Source organism: Balaenoptera physalus, assembly GCF_965194825.1.
Source record: "Balaenoptera physalus genome assembly, chromosome: 3".
In the NCBI taxonomy this organism is placed as follows: Eukaryota; Metazoa; Chordata; class Mammalia; order Artiodactyla; family Balaenopteridae; genus Balaenoptera; species Balaenoptera physalus.
Genome location: NC_138890.1, coordinates 122,709,750 through 122,730,262, shown reverse-complemented (window position 1 = coordinate 122,730,262; position 20,513 = coordinate 122,709,750). Strand labels below are relative to the sequence as shown.

Genomic DNA, 20,513 nt, shown 5'->3' with positions numbered 1-20,513 from the left:
AGGGACATCAGGGAATCTGGCTGAGCCTTGAAGCATGAGTAAGAACTTTTGAGATAAAAAGTGGGGATGGCAGAGGGAACTACATGAGCAAAGGCCCTGTGGTAAGTGGGTAGGAGCTTAGAGCTTTTGAAGAACTTAAGGCAGCGTGGGTGAAATTCAGAGGGCAAAAGAAGAATGGTGGGGTACATGAGAGCCAGGGCAGGCAAGGCCTTGGAGGCCTTATTAAGACACTATAAGTTACTTCATTTGTACCTCACTAATGTCTGCATTTTATAGACTCAGAGCACCAGTGACATGCTCAGGGTTCCATCACTGGTAAGAGGTGAGGTCAGCACTCAAACCCACTTCTGTTTAATTCCAAGCCTGTGTTCCTTCTGCCGCCCCATCTGTCTCCCTCTGCAGTTCCCTCCACCTTCTGCAGTGAGATGATTCACTACAAACAGAAATTATAAATCAAGTCTGTGTTTCTATATAGAATCTCTCCATATAGAAATGCAGTATCTGTGCTTATATACAGATACATAGATAGGAAGGAACAAAATAAAAGGAACAAAAGTATTAACTTTAGGGAAACTGACCTCCACTCTATGGAGGAAAGGACTGGCCTGCACCTCCTAGCCAGTCTGCTGCAGAATTCAAAAAGTTTCCTATCACTGGACCACAATATAAGTTAATCAGACAAAGTCATTCATTGCTTCATTTATCAGTATTTACTGAGCACTTATGTACCAAGTACTAGAGACGCAGATGAAAATACAGAATCTGACCACTAGTGGAGCTTACAGTCTTTTCTAGAAGAGAGGAGAGAAGCAATGCATTTAGCCAAATTCAAGTCAGAAATTCCTAAAGTTTTAACAGGAGATAGGAGAGGAGAGTGGTAATATTTTATACTTACTATTTATTTCTACCAGGATTATCTCTTTCTATCTGACTCCTTCATCCCAAAGTTTTCCAAATATGATCACCCAAAAAATTAAGGTCAATAAAAATTGCTATTATTTGGTAAATAGGGAAGACCACATTGTGAATAAAATTTAAGCAGTGGGCAAGGACATTCTAGGGCATGGTCAAAAAATTGTACAAATTTTGGAAAATTGTACAAATCTTCCCCAAAAAAGTCTGATCCAGTTCCAAAATCAGCAACGTACATGAGATTGCTCCAATCCTCTTCCAGATGGTTTGAGGAAATATGAGCTGCGTCCTAGACATAATGCTAGAGATATGAAATGGACAAATAAAAAACTTCATTAAAATCCTAAAATAAAATAGAAAAATCTGCAGCAGATGGTATGGATTATAGACAGTTAAATGTCTGACAAAGACAGTAATGATTTTTTTTTTTTTTATCAGCAGCAAGGATTTGGGAGAAAGATGGGAAGATTGAATTATAGAAAATACGGTATTGATTTTTGAAAATGGAAGGAAGATTGATCCTAGCCAGTACCTCAGGTAAACTTCTTCGATCCCTATTAAAATGTTCAGTTTGAGTCTAACAATCAAGGAGGCAACTCAGCACACTTTCCTGAGACCCAGCGGGAGGTGATGGGGAAGGAAAAGCGTCCATCTTCCCATTCTTCTCCAGGAGGCGGTCAACAATTGCTCAGAGCAGTGCCACCCCATGACCTTGGGGGACCAGTACACCTGCCCACAGTCAAGAGAGGTGACTAAGTGGGGAAGGCCTGCTAAGTCCCACACACCAGGCTGCTGCACATCAAAAGCACACTGTGTGTGTGTGTACATATGTGAACATGCGTACACATGCACATATACATCACCAATTATCCTCCTTCCTCTCTTAAGAGTGATTTCTTCTGCCCTATCATCAGCTAGAACTTGGCAAAGGAGAACAAGAAACTCGGACCATCATAGCACATCAAAGGCCTCTCCTAATATATTCCCCAAACTAAGATGCATAAGAACGCCTTCCTCATCCTCTTTGGAGACCATTAAGTCAGAGCTGAGCCTAAGAACAGCCTTCTCTTTCTCCCTTCCAAGAACACCTCAGAGGGCATCACTCCTTACATTTCCTGCAGTCACCCTTCCCTTGAGTAAAATGTTAAAAATGGCAATAGATTATAAGAACCTTGCTTTCAAGGACAAAAAATCCTTACCATATAATACTTTGTGCCAGCCCTGCCCACATCAAATTTATTCTCATTAGTATATATTGACTCTCACTTTCTCATCTTCCAACATTATGAACCTTAATTTGATCGGCCATTCATCCCAGTTTCCTAGATTTGAGCATATGTAGCTGTCTGTTTGTCATGTCCATTGTGATAAGTGTCCTTGGTAGGTTGTCAGCTGCTTCTGATGTGTCAATTTGTGGTCTAGACTCACTCAAAGTGTGGTTCCAGGATTAACAAAATCAGCAGAATTATTAGAGAAATGCAAATCAAAACTACAGCGAAGTGCCACCTCACACCAGTCAGAATGGCCATCATTAAAATGTCTACAAATAACAAATGCCAGAGAGGGTGTGGAGAAAAGGGAACCCTCCTACACTGTTGGTGTAGCCACCATGGAAACGTAAGTTGGTGCAGCCACTATGGAAAACAGTATGGAGTTTCCTCAGAAAACTAAAAATAGAACTGCCATATAATTCAGCAATTCCACTCCTGGGCATATACCCAGACAAAACTATAGTTCAAAAAGATACATGCACCCCTATGGTCACAGCAAAACTATTCACAATAGCCAAGACATGGAAACAACCTAAATGTCCATCGACAGATGAATGGATAAAGAAGATGTGGTACATATATACAATGGAATACTACTCAGCCATAAAAAAGAATGAAATAATGCCATTTGCAGCGACATGGATGGACTTAGAGATTATCATACTAAGTGAAAGAGAAAGGCAAATGCCATATGATAACACTTATATGTGGAATCTAAAATATGGCACAAATGAACATATCTATGAAGCAGAAACAGACTCACAGACTTAGAGAACAGGCTTGTGGTTGCCAAGGGGGTGGGAGAGGGAAGGATTGGGAGTTTAGGGTTAGCAGATGCAAACTATAATATATAGAATGGATAAACAACAAGGTCCTACTGTATAGCACAGGAAACTATATTCAATATCCTGTGATAAACCATAGTGGAAAATAATATAAAAAACAATGTATATATGTATAACTGAATCACTTTGCTATACAGCAGAAATTAACAGAACATTGCAAATCAACAATACTTCAATTAAAAAAAAAGAAAAGAAATAAAATACAAATATCAGAATGAAAAAAAAATCAGCAGAACTCCAGGCCTCACCCCAGATCTCCCAAGTCAAAGTCTGCATTTTAACACTACCCCCTGAGTGATCCTTACGCACACGAAAGGTTAAAAATCACTCGTGAGAAGTAGAAGTTCTCTGTCTAAACTGCAAGGCACTTATCATACTCCTGAATACAGGTTGGGAGTAAATCATGAAATGTTAACTGAGTCACTAGAATGGGATTTTACAGAGATAGAGAGGGAAAATATAAGAAATGGTTGTTGTTATACTATTTACATCTAGACTCCAAAATTTATGTCCCTTATACGAAGCACTTAGAGAACTCAGTAACTCTGTATGTTTAAGTGGTGTAAGTGCCAGAGAAGTTCAAAGAAAGGAGAGCTTGATGTGGGATTTCCAGGTAGGGGAGAATACCATGGAGACAGTAGGACTTGAACTAAGGATCAGTGGATAAGATCTTGCTAAAATATGACTACTAGGAAAATCTTCTAAATCCAAAACAGATGGATTGAGTTGTCAGATAGTGCTTACCAACCATGTGAACTTTAATAAATCACTTCTTTTCCTCAAGCATCAATAAACCAGGAAGGTGATACAGCATAGTGGAAACAAGATTTGGTGGCAGAAGGACTCACCTCCAATTCTAGCCAGACTATGTCACCTTGGAACAGTTACCTTACCTTGCTAAGCCTAAGCATCCTACCTAAAAATGAGAGTAACACTTGAGAATTCAATGATAAGAAAAGGTATACAAAGTTCCCAGGTCAACATCTGTCACACAATAGGTGGTCAACCAACATTACTTTACCTTTTCTCCTCCCTTCCTTCTAGCAAAGAGTTGAGCCAGCACAAACGTGAACTAAATCTAGATCTGAGTTGGTAAGGACAGTACAGATGAGGAAAGTCCTGAAGAGTTCAAGCTTGATATGGCAAGAAGGATCATTGTGCAAAGGTGAAAACAGTATTTTAGGAATACCAGCCTAGCAGTGTGTCCAGAGTGGACTAGAGAGGCAGGTGATGGTGGTGGTGAATTGGCAAGTTCACTGAAACGCATAAAGGACTTTGTACCAGCTTTCACAGCACACCTGTGCTGGTCATTTGTCTCTGCTCTCAGATCCCCTCTACACTTGTCTGCTCTAACCTGCATATTCGAGGACTGGATTTCTTGCCAACTGGCTTCCAGGTAGGATGAGCCACTGGGAGGCTAGAAAGCTTGAGTGGGAGGAGGAAAGAACCTGTTTATCCTTTCCTCTCCCTGCACGAGGTGGCATCTTAGAGCTTATTTCTCCTGGGAGTCTCCAACTCCAACAGGCAATCCTGGCCTCTGTGCTCCCAGCTCCCACCAGGCAGCCTCTGCAGAGCTCCCAAACACCTCCACCCTCCGTGGTCTCTCTGGTCTGGGGGTGGGACAAGCTTCCAGCCATTGCCAACCTCTGGGTTGCTGTACCCTCTCCTCATTGGCGTCTCATTTTTATCATCACCTAGGTAACAATACTATAATATAACAGAACCAAAATACAGCTTCCTGTACTATGTTATTCCTTCTATTGAAAGATTAAAAGTGGTTTATATTTCCCTACTAGACCTTATCTGACAGAGCATCTATATCAAAATCCATCTCAGATTATTGTTGTATGATGATGTGGGTTTCTAAATCTTGGAAAATATACAAATGAAAGCTACATAATGATTGATCTTTCATTGACGAGTAGGAGAGAAACTGGGGTCAGAATTCTCCATCCAAAACATATCATGAAGCCATTAACACAGGATAATTATTAATCTGGGAATGTAATTGTACCTAAGAGCATGTCACATTTAATTTAGCATTTGCATGGGTGATCTGGAAAGGTGAGTAACAAACGCAGAAATTAATTCCACAGATCTAATTGGGAGATGTTGCAAATACCCAAATCATGGTGAAATGATCAAAAAGAAAAAAAAACCTGACAGTTACAGAAATATGGGCAGGATATGGTGGTAAAACTCATCAAAATGCATAGCTGAATCAAAATAGCAAAATGAGATACTGCCTGAAAAATCTACATTTGTATAGTTAAGAGAAAGCAATCAAAAACACGGATATTCCATGAGTAGGAAAGAAAGTAAAAAACAAGTAAAGCTGAGAAGACGGAGGAGTGACAGTGCAAACTTGAATATAATTTTGAAATACGATGGAGGAAAAAGAGCCTAGTTAAGCTGAGCTTTAACCATAGACACCCTGTGGGGTTTTTTTTTAACAATAACAACAACAAAAAAAATGATGTTCTCTCTCCCTCCAACTTCCACTTACTCCCCCCAGTTTACACACTATTGATTAGGTCATACTCACTATGCCTGACTCAATTTTGCATAGCTCGATAACAAAAATGAGAAAAATATTAAGAATAGCAAGAACTCTGGGAAATAAAATCTGAAAGATAATCAGCAGGAGGACACGAATGATAAAGGCAGCAGAGAGAGCCAGATTGGCTGAACAATCCTATTGCTAGCACAGACCCAAAGAAAATCAGTCATATTGTGTGGGACAAACAAATTCCAATTAGAGAATAGATCTCAACGTTGACCTAATTATTGAATGTCCAGCTCTCATTTTTATGGGATGAATCCAGGCAAGTAAAATAAATTCTTGGAGACAAAACTGCTCTTTCTAATAAGGAAAATGACTTCCTCTTTCTCCATGAAACCCCAGATGGTCAAAAAACAAAAGCCCCATACATTATTTTTTGTTCAGTTTGAACCTTAAATCCTTCTATAAGGATAATATTGACTTCAAGGGGTCCAGACAGTATATTTCCTACGTGGTCAAGAAGGGGTTTCTTTTAGGGAAACAGGAGTTCAAAATAAGGACAAGAACTCTTAACTCTGCAAGGATACAACCAACACAATGTAGCAGCCACCAACAAGTCTGCTTGCTTCCAAGTAAATTATTAGGTGGAAGAAGAATAAAGGATTAAAGCCAAACACTCACAGCTCCGTGTTAAGCTGGGCTGTTATAATCTAAGTATTCATGAGAAACCATTTTAGAATTTAAAAGGGGGTGGGAGAGAAGTAACTAGAGTCAACTGTAATACAGAGAGGGTCTGTCACATGATCTAATTACAGAAATGAAAGCAACCCAGGAATTATGTGGTCTATTCAAGCCTGCAGGGAGGACGAACAAAGAATATAATTATCCGTCAAGCCTGTTGATGAAACAATTACTATTTAAAGCAGATATAGATTTAAAATTAATTTGCTTCTGCATTCTGAGGATCTGGGGACAGAGATAAACAGTGTTTGAAGTTTAATTATCCGTGTGTAAGATGAAGGGGCTCATTTCAGTTTGGTTAGCACTGCAAAGCGTTTTGGATGGTGTGAAAGGAAGGATCCGACTCGGCTGAAAAAGTCCCAGCACTGCTAAAACCTGTGATTAAAGCGAGTGAGGAGGCTGGCTCAGCCTCATCCCCACAGGATGTGGTAGTATGACGGGAGAGGTGGTGCAATTGCAAATTAATATTCAAATGAGCACTAGTTTGAAGTTTACCTGGAGGGGGGAACATACTATCTCTAAAAGAGCAGAAGACGGCCAGCCAAAGAGTTCCAGACTCCAGAGCCGTGAGATCTGGGGAGAGGAGACCTTCACGCATGTTTGAGCAAAGAGGACATCTACCTGCCAGCTACTCTGAATGGACTGATTCTTATCAGAGGCCATGTGTGCAGTGTCCCAGGGCCGAATGGCAGGGCTGAGGGGAGGGCAGGGTGAAAGGGTGAATTGGAGCTGGAGTGCAAGATAAAAAACAGAGACTAGAAAATTCAAACGTTAAAGAATGACTGTGGATATGCATGGAATTGTGTCTGTGTTCAGACATCAAAACTCCCGGGGACAGAATTTCCAGACGTCAGACCCAACTCACCAGCCGCCAAGGGGGAGGTGTACTCAGTGACCCGGCCGTGCTCAAAGGGCCTGGAGCAGAGCCGGCTACGTGGCGTGGTGGTTAAGAGGATGGGCTTGAGAATGGGCCAGCTTGAGTGTAGAGGCCAGCTCTGCCACTTTTCAATTTTGTGACCTTCTCAAAGCGTTTGACTCCCCAAGTCCCCTCCATCTCATTGATGACATGACTTTCCTTCTTTCCTCACTGCGTGGCTGTAAGTATTAAATATGGTTATGAGGGGAAACCTCAGGGTCCTCTCGCTACTTAAACTTCCAAGGGTTCCCCATAGTTTTTTGGGTAAAGAATCTCCTCAACGTGGACCGCAAGGCCCGGCAACAGAGGGACCCCGTCACCTCAGCCACCTTCCCTTTCCCCTCCCCACCACTCTCTCCACTCTGGCCATGCAAGCCTCCTTTACGTTCTCTGCTCTCTCTCCTGCCTCAAGGCCTACCCGTTTACTTTTGTCCCTGCCTTGGAACACTTTCTCTTCCCCGCTCCTTTAACCAGTTAACCGCTATCTATTCATTCTGCAGATCTCAACTCACAGTATCTTGGGTGGTAGTTAGCACAGGCTCTGAGGACAACTTCTCAGGTTCAAAACCCCAACTCCACCACTTACTATCTGTGTGACTTTTGCCCATCTAAGAGTCAGCTTCCTTCCTACAAAATGGGCATGAACACCAGCACCTACCTCATACCATCGTTGTAAGGGGCACAGGAATTAATACACACGACAGACAGTCTGAGCACACAGCCTGGTCTGCGGGGAGCACTGGAAAACTGCTCTTGCCCTACTCCCCAAAGCCCTCCCTTCCATGTCGCTTGTCAAGGTAGCAATTTTATGTTTGCGTGATTATTTCAATATGTCCATCTGTTCGCTAGAATGGAAGCTCCATGGGGGCAGGAACTTTCCAGTGTTTAGTCCACAGTATAGATTCAGTTCCTAGCAGAACAGACACCCAAACATTTGCTTGAGGGATAAATGAATGGAAATGCTGAGCACAGTGCCTGGCACATAGCGGGACCTCGATAAATGCTAGCTTTTCAATAACAACCCACTGATGATGCCAACTGATAATGGAAAAAAGCAATATTCACTTTGCCCAAAGGTTCTCAACTGGGAGTCATTTTGCCCCCCTGGGAAGACTGGCAATGTCTGGACGGGGCGGGGAGAGGAGTGTGCGGGTGCTACTGGGATCTCGTGTGACGAGGCCAGGGCGGCTGCTAAACATCCTACGATGCACAGGGCAGCTTTCCCACGACACAGAGTTATTATCCAGCACAGAATGGCAACAGTACTAAGGCTGAGAAGCCCTGAATTTTGCCTTGTCATTTTTCACTGATCGCTTAATTCACCCGTTGAGTTACAGCAGGCAAATCCAGCTTAAGGCAATCATTCCCGCCTTTCATTCTGTCCATTTCTGTAGGTATAAGGCCATCTTTGCCTCCCCCTCTGTCCCCAGACTCTCTTGGCCTAACGAAACAGTCTCATTTCTTCTCACCCCTGTGCCTGGTGAGAGCCTGAAATTTGGGCATGTGGGTGAGGCTGAAGAAAAACACACACTCCAAGACATCTCCCACTTTGTTCCCTCTTTTGCCTCATACACATATTCCTATTTTCAGCAGAGCTTTCAGTAGAAGCCAAATGTGAGTACCACTACTTGGTTTTTAGGACAGAGCTCTGTTTCGAATGTCATGCTTCAAGAAAGTTCATGTAGCCAAAAAGTAGGGCAGGGGCCAACATGTTTGATCTCTCATGTCTAATACACAGGTCACTCTAAGATGCAAGAGAATTTGCTCCAACCATAAGCCCTGGGCTCAAAATTATCAAATGTAAGTTCATAGGGATGAATTATAGGATCTGAGAAAAAGTAGGATAATGGAACAAAATTGTTCTGAAGTGTCAATCCAGGTAATATAAAATGCACCAATGCACACAAATGCTAGAGGTTAATACAAATTTTAAAACTCAACATTTAGTCGATTGCATAAAATGACATGTTGACAATGGTTAAAAGTATGTCAAACAGAAATTACAAGTGTTGGCAAGGGTGTGGAGAAATTGAACCCCTTGCACACTGCTGGCTGGAAGGCATAATGGTTCAGCCACGGTGGAAACCAGTTTGGCTGTTTGTTCCTCAAAAATTTAAACAAAGAGTCACCCTATATCCCAGCAATTATATTAATACCAGTATAAACTAGGCATAGAACCAAAAGAATTGAAAACAGAGGAACAAGAACATGGATGTATATATTCACAGTAGCACTATTCACAACCCCAAAATGTTGAAGTAACCCAAATATCCATCAACAGATAAATAGATAAATAAATGGTGGTATATCCTTACAATGGAATATTATTCAGCCATATACAGGAAAAAGTACTGATACTTGCTACAGCATGGATGAACCTACAAAAATCATATGCAAAATAAGGTCACATATTATATGATTCTGTTTACATAAAATTCTAGAATAGATAAATCCATATAGACAGAATGTGGATTAGTTGTTTCTAGGCACTAGAGAAAGGGGGAAATGCAGAGAAATGCAGGAAAACTGCTTAATGGGTAAGAGGTTTTATCTATTAATACAGAATATCATCTCCTTTAAATTACGGCGGAAATGTTTTGGAACTAGATGGACGTGATTACACAACACTATGAATGCACTAAATGCCACTGAATTGTTCACTTTAAAAATGGTTGATTTTATGTTATGTAAATTTCATCTCAATAAATTATCTTTTAAAGCATGCTAAAATCGCACAAACTTGACAGACACTGAAAGAGAGAACACCTCAAAATGGAAATAGATGCAGTAGCCTGGGGGATTATACGTAATTTATTTTTGCAGTCTTAATATCACTTTATTTTTTTCAAAGTAATACGTATTGGCTATAAAAACTTTAGAAAATACATAAAAGTACCACAAAGAATATATAAGGCTCTATGGATAATATTTCCAGTTTTTCAAAATATATATTCTTTAATGTCAATGTCAAATTAACTTTGCAATTAAAAAAAAAAAAAACCAAGACCCTGTGCATTAAGTAATATAAACCTACACAGTTGAACATTTATTTCTGCCAGAGCTTTTTTTATAAGCTTCTTTCTTTCTGTGGGCAGAGGCTGGGCTGGGGGACCGAGGGTTGCCAGGGAAGCAGGTAAGTCTGTGACTTTTTGGCTAGGGCCTCTCTTCTATCCTTCCATCCATCTCAGACCAGTGTGTCTGGCCCTTACCAGGCTGGCAAAGTCTGGTCTCTGTGGGACAGAAAGCTTCCTTCTCCACATCTGAGCCACTGACCCTCCAAGAAAGAGACTGGAATTTCTAGTCCTTTCCCTGCAGAACCTCCTTCCTGCCCACAGCAAGAAGTCTCCATAACCTATTATACTAGTAAGCTCTGAGAATGGGGACATGGGGGCTTAGTATCCTTGACTTCATGAAAAAGATCATTACCTCCAAAAAATCTGCAGATGATGGTGAACTGTATGTCTCACCTCCCATCCTACTAAACCTTTTTGAGCATAAACATGAATAAAATGAGAAAGAAACAAAAAGAGGAGCAGAAGTTTGGAGCTTGGCTAGCATAGAATGGATATGTTACCAGTGAATTAACAATAATCAAAGGTCCATGTTATAACCACACTGGAGTGGTAACTGTCTCCATGAAAAGACACCACCCCAATTCACAGACCCAGAGGTTTTGGTTTTGAATGTTCACTCTTACCTTCATCTATCAGTGGCCTCTCTCTCAATCCAATCTTATCATCAAAGCTTCAGATCCAACATCCATCCTCTTCTTGCAACACTTGTTCCTCCTGTTCTTACAGCAAAACTGCCCTTCCCGAGTCACTTCCTCCTGATTAAAAAGACCAGATGTCAAAGGTGTGCAAGTATCCTCAAGAGATTTCCTCCCTACAGAAACTGATAGGACCAAAAGAGCATTAGTTTACCAAAAAATGGTAAAGGAAATAAAAATAGATGATTGTCAGAAATATCAACATTGACAAAAAAGGGCAGAGAATTTTCCAAGTATGGAGTTGCCTCTCTGGCAATGGGCAGTCTATCCCACAGCTGATGGAAGGTACTGATTCTTCTCCATTTCCCCAGGGAACTTAGCATTCATGGTTTTCCCGAAAACAGCTGCTTGAGGAAACATCACCACAAGCAGAGAGAAGCAGCCTAGCCAGCTGGCCTTGCCTCTGCTCCTTGCTGTGCATAATGCACAGACATACAGAACCTACAGCAGTAACACAGAGTAACATAACCAAGAGAAACGAAGGAGAGACTAGTCAAACGTTCCGTGTCCTCTTGTTCTGTCTTGTCATGATGCACAGACATGAGAAATCACAGAAGCTTAAAAAAGAAGTAGATTATGCTCATCAGATACCAGCAAAACACTTCACATGTCTGTACATTGTATGGTTTCTATCTCAACCCAAAACCCACCCTGATCAAGAATTTGGAGGCAGTTGCCTAGAATGGGGCCTGATTTTACTCTGGGCTGTACAGAACTGGCTACGGGATCCAAGTGAAGACTCTGCAGAGATGGAATTTCAGGTATCCAAAAAGGTACACTTCCATATAAACCAAAGCGGCCACCAGATGTGAGGCGCTCATACCCCAAGCTATGAGAAAATGGAAAAGTCAAAATGCCCCCAAGAGCCATTTGGTATCATTGAGTTTCTCCTGGGACACTCTGTACTGCCTGTAAATATGACCAAATCCAATTCTAGGTAGCTTCTGGAACAAGGCAAGTGGTCAGGATTTATTCAGGCCAACATCTGGAAACACGCATGTTCCAGTTAACTCTGTGAAAAAGCGAAGTCATATCCCGGAACTGTCTCCCCGCCCCCACCCCCGGCCCCTCCTCTACCAGCCTAAAAACCTCCACGGCACAATATGTCTCTAAGATGCCTTAAGATAGCATCACAAAATTGGACAATAGCTGGCAGCAATCATCTCCCAGACTTGCCAGACTTGGTATTTTTTAGGGTAGAAAGCATCTAATGGCCACGAGTACTTCATTTAGTGTTTTTCTAATGCATTGCAAGAAGTTCACTCTCTAGCACTGAACTCTGCCAAGGAACCCATCTCAACCTCCCATCCCACCTCTAGAGAATTTTCATCCAAATATTTTATTAAGCTTGTCCCAAATGCTCAGTATTTGCAGAGTACTTTGCAATAACTTAGTAGCCTTCTCTCAAGACACACCTAGAGAAAGGAGTTTGCCCACACACTATCAACATTTACTTTGCAGAGGGAGACCCTGGAGTCTCTAGGGAGGTTTACACCTAGTGGCCAAGATCTTTCTGGAGTCACAAAGAAGGGGCAGCTGATTCCACTGGGAAGGGAACCAGTGACTGCAAGATCTTCCCTTTTGGTTGGTGATAGTTTGTTTCCCATTAAAGTTACCCCTTGGAAGCCTTCTTAGATAAAGGTCTATCTTGAAGTGTTTTAAGGTGTTGTTTATCAGGAAGAAGTAACATATTAATTAGCTAATACTGTAATATTGGTTAATATGTTAGTATTGATAAATTTTCATGTATCTGGACAACGTGGTTATCACCCACTTGAGAACAGGTCCTGAAATGATGAGACCCAGGACAGGTAAGTTTGGAAAAGGAAGCTAAAAAGGAAGAGGAGAATTATCCACAGTAGGAGGTGGTCTAGGACCAGAATACAGGAAACAGTAGGAGGGGGTAGCGATGGGGGTGGGAGAGAGGAAATGAGGGCACTAGACACTTGGCTGGTTTGAGATGCAGCAGGAGGAGCAGAGGAAATGAAAACCAGACGTTGCTGAATTGACAAATCTGCCTGAGCCAGCACTGCGCTTACCGGCACACAGGGAGGAGACTCCAGGGAAGGGGGATGTGACTGGTCTTTGATACCCTGCCCTCGTTGGCACCACTCCTAAGGGAACAATAAGCTCTCACAGAGCTGTGAGATCGGGTGGAGTGTCAGGAGCAGAGCAGGAGCAGGGGAAAGATGTAGGGAAGCATCAGAAGTTCTCCAGGTTGGGAAGAGTGGAGTGGGTCAGAGGCCCTGGAATTTCCCATTGGGCGACCATGCCCAGGTCCATCTCCTGGGGAGGTGGGCATGCCGGCACAGTTCACGCCGTGGCCAGGCATCTGGGAGTGCCTCCCAAGCCCATCTGGGATCTCTGATCTCCTAGCAAAGAGTGTGTGAGGAAGAACTGGCAACACCACACGCCTATCCTGATTCTGGTGTGGAAATGTGCACATCAGCTCCACGATCCTCTTCCCTTTTCTCATCCTCTCTCCCCATATCTCCTGCATGCTCCCTCTAGGACTGCCAAGACAAAATTGTTAAGAGATGCGGTTTACTTCTTTGATAAAATGTAATTATTGAGTGGTACTCATTGATAAATCTTACCTAAAAAATTAAAAAGAAATTTAAATACTTAAGCTGCCTATGGATTCCCCTCTATATACAAACGCTCTTCACATTTTAGCTTCACAACCTTCTGTGGTCTTACCCTCACTTCCTGGGATTTCCAACCCTTGATGCTGGTCTCTGGCTGCTTTCAGTTCTATCAGGATTCACCCCAAGGAACAGGCCTAATGTTCCTGGCCTTTTCTGACAATTCTTCCTGATAATCTTTCTTACCATCAAAACGTACCTGACCTACCTTCCATTCTCTGAGAGCTTTGCTCAGTGCTGTCTATTCTGATATACTAACCTATGCCAAGAGAAAACACATGCCTTATGGTTTTTTGAGAAATTCAAATGAGAGAAATTAATATATACAGGTAAAGTATTAATATTTTGTTATTGTAAGTACATTAGTCCTCACAGGTAACAAACTGACATTTCAGGAGGGACTGAGAGAAATCTCATCTAAACCAGTGGCTCTGTTTGGGGGAATTTCAGGCATCAGGCATGCTGGCCTGGGGGAGGGGAAGACAGGGAGAGGCTGCAGCTTTGACTCTGACATTTTATAAGCCAGCTGCCCACTCCTCATGTGCTCGCTGCCCATCCTATGGCCAGTCCACGTTTTGCTTCATTCAGTTGAATCTGCGGAAAAAAATCAAACCTTAGATTGATCTATAGTTAATAATATTAAGTGTTTGAGGGACACAAGAGCATCAATGTACAGTTAGTTTCCAATTATGGAAAATAGCATGCCTTAGGGCCAAATATCTTTTAAATCTTCTGCAGTTGGCAAGGAACCATTAGGGACTCACTCCCCTAGACAGGGCCAGAATTGCTTCCATTCAGGGGAGTCTGTCACTTTCCAGCTCTGTGATATGGGACAAGATATTCAGCCTCTTTGAGCCTTAGGTGCTTCATCTATAAAATGGGGATAAATCCACCTATCTCACCAGGTTGTAAGGATTCAATGTAACAGTTATGTAATATCTGCAAAGCATATAACTCACGGTTTGTCATATAGGAAACAAGTGAAAAGAGTAGCAAGCATAGCTGCTACTCCCAGGCATCTTAAGAGTGGAAATATTCAGCCTTCAAAAGGTCCTCAAAGGTAGCTGTATGATCTACAGATTAGCCAAGAGACTTGGAAACCAGTTGGGTTTGGGAGTTTCACATTGCCCTTTGAGACAGCTGGCAAACCCATGAAGTGTCTCAACCTCAAGGACAGGAATTTCTGCCCTAGAGATAGACATGACCTGTCTAACCAGAGATAGAGCAGAGGGCCTGGCCACCCCCTGCAAGACTTCTCCCTCCCACCAAGCCAAGGGTATACCCACTCCCTCTCCTTTCCCTGACCTCACCCTTTTCCACCCACCTACTCCCCACCCCCCTCCCGGCTGTGAGAGCCTGCCTAATCTCAACTCCAGGAGTGCTCTTTGCTTTTAAAATGCCTTGCCCAGCTTAATCAGTAACCAGCCGCCCTCCACTGCCAGTTAGTAGCCTGCCCTGACATGAGTTCCTTCTCCTGCCAGCCGGCAGATGTGACTTTTTTAGGAAGATTCAATTCCCAGCCTGCGTCCTTCTGCTAATGACAGCCCCTCTCTCTGAAGGTTACCTGTCGCCAGCCAGCATTCTCGCTCATGAATGCAAAGTAAAGTGTGTGCTTGCCCTGACCTTGGAAAAGCACATCATTCTATATACGAGTTCTAAAAAAGAACATTTGACATTTGCTGTCTTATTTGTGTCAGGACTGAGGAAAGTCCTGTGTGGCAGGATACCCTCTTAGGTTCAGGGATGTGGTTTGTGAATGGCACTTGTCAACTAAACCTTGCAATGATACTCAGCAGGCATGATGTGGAGAAAATGTTAATGAAATCTTGCCTAACTGCCGGAACACATTTGAATAGAATCAGAGTCATATGTGAGATTTTTTTCTCTTATACTAAGTCTTTTCTGCATATATTAACCTTTTGCCAGTTTTTTTAAAAAGTACAAAACTAGGAATGATGCACTCATTCAATCATTCTTCAAACATTTATCGAGTACCCATTATGTACCAGACCCTGTACTGAGCACTGGGACAAAAAATTAAATGAGGCATAGATTATTTTAGGCAAATTATTATTCAAGATTTTATGCTGAGAACCCAACTTCTTGGTTTGCTAAAAACAAAGCAAAAAGACAACATGCATTTCTGGACCTTCGAGTCATTTGGAAATAGGCAAAGGGAAAGGCAGGGCTCTTAGAAAGAGCAAATAGACCGCAAGCAACCAGAATGGATGAGATGATCTCGGACAGATTGGGATGAGAGTATCCTGACTTGCTTTTGCTTATGAAATAGTCTTTCAAGCAAGAAGGGCCTGCAATGGCCAAGCTAGGCTTGCCCTCCTTGACCAGTCTCTGCCCTGCAGCTTGATGCCACTGATAGTGAAATCCAGTCGAGCCCTGCTCTCCTGATAGTGGTGCAAGGCACCACTTAGCAGAAGCTTCCTGATGCAGAACTTTTAGAGAATTCAAGGACTCACTCTGTCATCATCATCAGAAGTGCATGTTTCCACCGCTGAGTCAGAAGAATTAAATTGGAGCAGGACCAGAAACAAATGGTGAGTCAAATGAAAGCTGTAGCTGCAGAGCAAATGCCCCTGGTGCTAAGATTGCTGGGGCATGGTGTGGGGTACCTCTACAAATCCCTAGGGCCCATTCATTTCATGCCACAAATGGTTATGGAACACCTCCCATGCTTCAAGAGCTGTCCTAGGTGCTGGGGACAGAGCAGTGAACCAGACAGACAAGGCCCCATCCTCATGAAGCTTATATTGTAGTGGAGAAAGACAATACAAGAATAGTTTATAAGGCTGAAGAACAAAAATTAAAAGATGAGCTAAAGAGTAACTTATGGAAGGTACTTATATTGGTCCAGATTTTATTGCAGACAACAGAATCCACTCTTGCTCATTTAAACAGAAAGGGATTCTACACAGGGAATTTAGTGATTATAAAATTGTTAAAAGGGCTGGAAGAGTAGGCTCTAGACTGACCTCTCAAGAACAATCCCTAGCCTCTGCATAATCTGTCATAAGAAACTGTTGTATTAGGAAGGTGCTATATCCCTACTGACTGCAGAACTATTCCAGGCCCCAGTGCAATTAAAACTGTTGCTGCAGAGCCACAGAATCAGAAAGCTGCCCTTTGTTGCTACACATTGTAGCCATAGCTACAACTGCTTGCTCCAGAATCACACCACGGCCACCACAGTCCACGCCAACAAAATGATGCTTGGTCCCCTCAAAATGGAGACCTTGTGAACCACGAAATTGGTGCCTTGCACTTTGTTCCTGGAAACAAAATCATTTCTAGGATCCAAGCTCCAAGAAAGTTTGGGAAATGTGAATTTCAGTTCTGCAGTCTCAGCATAGGAAAGAAGAGTTTGAATGGATGTTAAACTACCCAATCCATAGTAACTATCACACCATTTTGGAAGGATATTCAAGGAATGCCTCTGCGGGAGGTGGCAGTTAAGCTAAGACCATGTAAAGAACTGAGGAAGAAACTTTCCAGGCATAGAAAAAAAAAAACAAGGGTAACAACTCCAGGCATAGTGATTGAGGGCAATAAAGAACCCGGAGGAGTTAGGAGAAGCAGGGCTTAGGAGATCATAGTAAGGACTTGGATTTTATTCAGAGTACTGGAAAACCATAGAGAGTTTTATGAAGGGGATCAGCATACTCTGATTTGTATTTTTAAAAGAAAATTCTGAAAGAATGAAATAATGCCATTTGCAGCAACATGGATGGACCTAGAGATTATCATACTAAATGAAGTAAGTCGGACAGAGAAAGACAAATACTATATGATATCACTTATATGTGGAATCTAAAATATGACACAAATGAACTTATCTACGAAACCGAAACAGACTCACAGACACAGAGAACAGACTTGTGGTTGCCAAGAGGGAGGGGGGTGGAGGGGACAGGGCAGGGGGGTGGGGAGGGATGGATTGGGAATCTGGGATTAGCAGATGCAAACTATTATATATGGAATGGATAAACAACAAGGTCCTACAGTATAGCACAGGGAGCTATATTCGATATCCTGTGATAAACCATAATGGAAAAGAATATGAAAAAGAAGACATATATGTATAACTGAATCACTTTGCTGTACACCAGAAACTAACACAACATTGTAAACGAACTATACTCCAATTAAATTTTTTTTTTAAAGGGGGAATTCCCTGGCAGTCCAGTGGTTAGGACACCACACTTTCACTGCAGAGGGCCCAAGTTCGATCCCTGGTCAGGAACTAAGATCCCACAAGCTGCGCCGCACTGCCAAAAAAAAAAGAAAGAAAAACAAATCTGGCCTCAAGGTGGAAAATGGATTGTAGATAAGCAAGGATTGAGCCAAGGAAACAAGACAGAACATTCTTGAGGATTAGAGATGATGGCGGTTGGGGTGAGGACATTGACCACAGAGATGAAGTTGACACATTCGATGTGTATTTTGTAGGTAGAACCACAGGAATTCAGAAGGAAATAGATGTGAGGAATAACAAAAAAGGAAGCATTAGGGATTGCTCCTATGTTTCTAATCTAAACAAAGCGTGGATAATATTACATTTACTGGGTTGAAGAACAATGGGGAGGACATTCGGTGAGTCTCCAACTTACCAAAACACCAAGTCCTTGATGTTAAAAAAAAAAAAAAAAAATCAGTCATGTAGACAGGCTGGAAGTGGACTCAACAAGAAAGCCTCATGTTTTGCTAATCTCATTCTCCAGCAAATTCAGAGTATTCTTATGGTCCTGGTGTAGTGGGTCTTAAACTCTGTGTATGAAATATTCTGACACAGGTGGGATCCACATTCAGACTGGGATAAAGGTTTGCATGGCAAAAGAAATGTGGAGCAGTGCAGAAGAGTTTGGAGAGTTCGCATCTAATAGCTGTGAGAAACAAAACTCATAAAGTATAAAGTCATTTGAAGGTGAGAGGCTGAGCTCTGAAAAGCCACATGAATTTAGGACTGTGGCAATTCGAAGCCCCATGTTTCCACGTTGGCACAGCAAAATAATCCTCAGCTCACCTACTTTCACATCTCTCTCCTCCTCACCTCTCTCTATTCACTTCCACCATCACAACACTTGCTAGAATTAGAATAAAGTGCTTCCTGGGATTTATGAACCAACAGTTCAATGATAAAATGATGCCAAAAGCAAAAATGTAGATTATTATCTCTTTATAAACACAAATACTATTAGTAATCAGCCTGGGAGTCACCTAGAAGAACAAACTCAAAAGCCACTGCTCTAGACTACACTATAATCTCTTTGACAAATAAATAAACCAACAAGAATTTAAAAGTCTAAGCAAGAGACAGAAAGGGAGGCCATCCCTGTGCCGTGCCTCTCTTTAGCAATCAGAGCTCTTAGAATAGCTCTGTTGCTGGAGCAGAAGCAAATAATCTTTTGCTCTCCCTAAGCATTAAATCTTCCACATGTCTTTAGCACTCACCATGGGCATACCTGGTGCCAAAGCAGAAAAAGATTTAATTTCAAGTTGCTAGGTTCTCACTTTTCTGTGGTTAATAAAGAGGCAGGTGCAGTCAGCTAGGCTGTTAAAAAAAAAAAAAAAATAGGAGAGAGTGAAGATTGTTTATCTGACCAACTTCAAATCTTGCTAAACCACAGTATAAGACAACTCATAACTTGTTCCCAGCTCCCATATCTCAATCGCTTTCAAGGGAAGTGCTTCTGAAGGTATCTCACACTTACAAATGAAATTATTTTACCAACATAGGGCACTCTGAGCTCTGCATATAAGAATTTTTGAGCCCTTCTCCTACCCCTCTCGATATAAAAGATGTAAGTATGTAATATACTAAGCCCAAGAGTAAAGTTGCTAGCTGTTAAACTGATGAGTTGTGGGTTGTGGAGATGCATACCCAGTGTTCTCAAGAGTTAAAGCTTAAGTCAGAGCAATCTATCACCTGATAAAGGGAAGTTGGTCTGTACAAAAAGAAAGATTGATTCTTCTAAAGGATGGTGTTTAATAAAATAATTGGTTAGTAACTAACTGGTTGACTGAATTTGGCCAGTTTCCTTGTTTTGGAGCCATCAATTTGGGCTCAGTTTCCATCTTTAGTCCAATCTTTGGCTGTGTTGGGATTTTTATTAAGTGCTTACACTGAAGGGTAGGGAGGAGAAAGCAGAAGGGGCATGGGTTTGTCATTTTGTCACCTAATAGGAAAATGTATTCATGTGTAACTTTTCTTTAGAATCTTTTGGTTCTGAGCAGATAGCAGATATTTATTTAATACATGTCTCTTGAATATGTCAATGAATCATGGTACCCATCTGGTGTAGGCGAATTCTACACTGAGGATTGTGGTTGCCTCTGTAACATACATTCCACCTCCCTCTTATGGAGAAAAAGCAATGATGTCTGAGGGAATGACCTCATTTAAAGAGACAGGCCTGGCTGCCTATGAGCAATCTCAACCCATTTTCCAGAGATTGGCTAAGAAATGGTCCTGTGACCCTTGATTCTGGCCAGTGAGAAGGAAAGGAGGTTTCCAGGAATGTTCTTTGTTCTTGAGGGAGAGCAATAGGAAGCTGGTTTTCTCTTCCTCACTATATGTGAATAAGGAGGTTTCTAGCCCCAAATGCTGCTGGCAGCCATTTTGCGAACACAAGGAAAACCAACCCAAGAATGAAGCCAAATCTTAAGACACAATAAAGAGATGGAGAGAACCTGACCCTCTGATGACACTTTTTGAGTTACTGAATCAATCAAACATAAAGCCCCCTCTATTTCCAAACTGCCTTCTATAAAGACCTAATAAATAGCCTTGTTGTTTAAGCCCATTTGAGTTTGGTAATCTGTTTCTTGCAAATGAATTCCAATGATGTGAAGACTGACACCATTTGCAAAAAGATATTTTTTTAAGTATTATTTCAAAT

The 20,513-nt window shown here is 41.9% G+C and overlaps 1 long non-coding RNA gene across 1 annotated transcript in view; it reads right to left on the bottom strand.

The window, feature by feature from the left end:
- Positions 1–2,528: 2,528 nt before the first annotated feature.
- The window catches only part of LOC309658596, a 340,006-nt gene continuing 322,021 nt past the window's right edge, over positions 2,529–20,513 (bottom strand). Inside the window, exon 4 of the long non-coding RNA XR_014262296.1 lies at positions 2,529–19,165. This is a non-coding gene — a long non-coding RNA (uncharacterized lncRNA). The remainder of the gene's footprint in view (positions 19,166–20,513) is intronic.